The sequence below is a fragment of the Antrostomus carolinensis genome, unplaced genomic scaffold (genome assembly GCF_000700745.2).
Source record: "Antrostomus carolinensis isolate BGI_N321 unplaced genomic scaffold, ASM70074v2 scaffold13343, whole genome shotgun sequence".
Taxonomy (NCBI): Eukaryota; Metazoa; Chordata; class Aves; order Caprimulgiformes; family Caprimulgidae; genus Antrostomus; species Antrostomus carolinensis.
In genome coordinates, this window is record NW_010305966.1 from 65513 (window position 1) to 69021 (window position 3509).

Consider the following 3509-nt stretch of genomic DNA (forward strand, 5'->3'; position numbering starts at 1 on the left):
GGAAAAAAAAAAGGAAATGAAAAGATGAGAATAGAAATTGGAAATGTAGATATAACACCTCTGAATATTTCAAAATAAAGAGTATGGGGCCAGTCACAAATTACTTTTTTAATATTGCTGCTATCACTTTGAAGTTGCAGTGACACACACTGTCACTGACACCAAAGCCAGTGCAAAGTCCCTGCCCAGGTTAGAGACCTCTGACTCATCTTCTGCTCTGTACTTCTTCCCTCAAACTGCCCTCATTCAGCTGTCGATAAGGGGATGGACTGAAGGAAGACAGGAGTAGAATGGATGGCGTTCTTCCTAAAGCAACTTTTTCCAGTCCAACAAATCCAATGCATCAGACCACGCTGACTCAGAATTACGCAGCAGAAGCAAAATCCTGTTTGCAGTTGCATCTTCACTTCACTCATCACTAGTGAAAGTGGATCAAAACAGACGCCTCCGATTTTACTTCATTCTTTTCCCCACTTCCCTTTGCTCACTTTTCATTTGACTATTCAGAGTATTACACAAAGTAATCACACTTAAGGAAAATATTAAGTAAAGGCACAGTAAAATTCAGGTAGGTACAACTACTTCAGAACAGCAGATTTACTGTATTTTAACATATCAGCTTTACAGTTTTTAGTTTTATTGACTTGCACTTTCTGCATAGAGAAGTCCTCTCCCATTCAGGTAATTTTTTAATATATATTTCAATAGATTAACACCAGAACACATGTAACCTTTGAAGTGTTAGAAGAATTCTGAGAGAGATGCTCTAGAAGTACAGGATAGCAATGGCTGATGTTTACAGAGACGCAGAAAGAGACAATTATTTAATTTTGCTTTTCTGCAGGTTAAAAGTAAAGGGTTTAAATGTTTCTGAAATTATGATCTTAAATCTGTATATGGCTACATCTGCATTTCCCAGAGGCTCCAGTTGCTCTGTTAAAATGATTCACTACACAAATACTGTGCCTCTCTCACAAGTCAGATGCAATTCAATACACAGTTTCAGCTGAAAACTAAGGATTCTGCAGGTTGCCCAACGATATTAAGCTCCTCTCAGGTGTAATAAAATTAACTGTTATCCAAATAATTTGAGGATACAGTTATTCTACTAAGGAGCTTATAGAGTTAAACCATTTCTGTTATGATTCCTACCAAAGAAATGCTTTATTACTATTTACTAAAAAAACAAAACCACGCAGCAGAACTTGTAAGAGCAAGAACAGTAAAAATTTCAAAAGCAACTTTTCCCATTTTTCTCTATGCTGCAGACAATGAACATCAACATGTGATTTTCCATTTCTTCCTTTCCACCAGACAGTACAGTTCTGTGTTTTGCTGGTCTCCCCAGAAGATTCCTTTAGAATTTACTTAAATGAACAGAGGGAAAGCAAAAGATTCAGTAGGGTCTGCTATTGCTGAGTCCCATGAACATAGTGGCTTTTTCCATAGCTACATCCAAAAAGCTCCTGCAAGTAAACTCATTAATTTGAATGTCCTTACCACTTCTCTCCAACTAGAACAAACCTGTAATACTGAAAGCAAACAGATGTAACTCCCAACTTTCCCTAGATATTCCATGACTTCAGTAGGGAGAGGTAACACAGCTTTGTGTCTCAAACTACATGCAGTAACCTTAAAAAATGAATAAATATTTGCTTGGGGATAATTAATGAGTAATCACTTGCTCTGTTAAAAGTTTCTCATACAGGACAAGTGGCTGATTCAGCAGTTTTCAAAACAATTTAAAGTTCAGTGACATGCAAGTCAAGCCCTAACAACAACATACAGTAGAGGGACATGACAAAACATAAAACTGGCAGAAAAAAAGGGAAACTACAGTTTTTCTTGACATCCTACCAGCATTTGCTATTGCTAACAGAGGTGTAAAGACCTGTAAGATACAAAGGCTTAATAAAGATGTTTCAGTAGTATCATAGCAAGAAGATTTGCTGACTGAAGTGGTGGCACTGTGCTTTCTGCACAAGGCAGGGGACTAGGAGCAAGCCTCTTCCCTGCTGTCATCATCAGGATAACTCAGGGGATGGAAAACATTAGGGTAACTTTGCCAGCATTTGACAGATGTAATGTTTTTTGCCATCAGTTTCATAACAAACATCCACGTGCTCTAATTTGGAACCAAAAGCAGGAGTGATTACAAGGTGTATCAAATGCAAACTTAATGCCATTGTTTAGTAATAATTGCTCCACTGACTTATCTAAACCAATCCCCCTTCTCAGAACATCCTTCCTTACAATATTTAGAGGTTCTCTTACCCACATCTGCCTGTGTTTGTTCATCTATCAACCCCCTTCAGTTTATTAGAAACACACGGATGCACCTCACAGGATAAGTGTAACAAATTACCAGTGTTCAGAAGGAGCAAGAGGCAACTTCTTTCCATCAGAAGCCTAGCAAACTACTTAGAGACATCAATTCAAGCAAGAAAGGAGAGAAGTGTATACAGAAGTATTAACACTTGCTATAAGGCAAGCCATTTTATCTTTTACCCTCTATTGAGATAAAAGGTATATAGTCACCTTAAAAAAATAAACAACAAAAACCAAACAAAAACCACCTAAAAACTAAAATACTTTCCCCCAAAAATACACAGCCACCTACAAAAGCCTTATGATACTAAACTGTGTTACATCTTCCTGAAACTGCACAGCTATATATACTCTGTACCTGCCAAAACACTCAAAACTGCTTCCCTGTCATGAGGGAACACTCTAAATAAGACAGAAATTACAAGATCATAGGAGTTCTACACATTTTTTCTTTGTATACAAGGCAACAAATTTACCAGCAGCATAATTCACTTATTTTTACACATCTGAACATTTATCAGATAAACACTTTAGGTATGAGATTTCTTTCTTTAATAGTCATTGTCTCACTATCCTTCTGCCAAGTAATCTTAATTGTGATACCATTCCCAAAGAACATCTCCTTCTGCTTAAACAATGTGACATTGGAAGACAGTTACACACCAGATAGGCCCAGTCAGGTTCCTAGTCTAGAATAGATAAAGGGGAACTTTGAGACGCTCAATTTTTGCAAGATGGTAGATAAGGTAGTGATGTGAGAATAAATCAGTTTTGTGGAGATACAGGTGTTGTCAACAGGCCAAAAGATGAACTAAGCATGTGCAGAAGAAGAGTTCAACTAAAGGGCACAGTGAGAAGAGTTTCTATGACCACCAGAATAGCCCCAAAGAGACCCTAGTGCGCATGCAAAAAGGACATTTATATATATTAATTATTCTTTGGAAGTGTAATGAATATGTTAATAATTTATTGGAAGAGTAATGAATATGCATGTTTTAATAGTCTAAAGCTTTTGCAGAGAGGCAAGTTGGGATGTACGATAGGTGGAGCGATCCCCCGTCCATCCGGCGCCGCGATAAAGAATGCCGCTGCCTAATAGCACATGGGTGTTAAGAAGCTCATTCCCAATTTCAGTGACAATTATGCATGACTTGTACATTAAAAATGCTCTTTTAGCTACA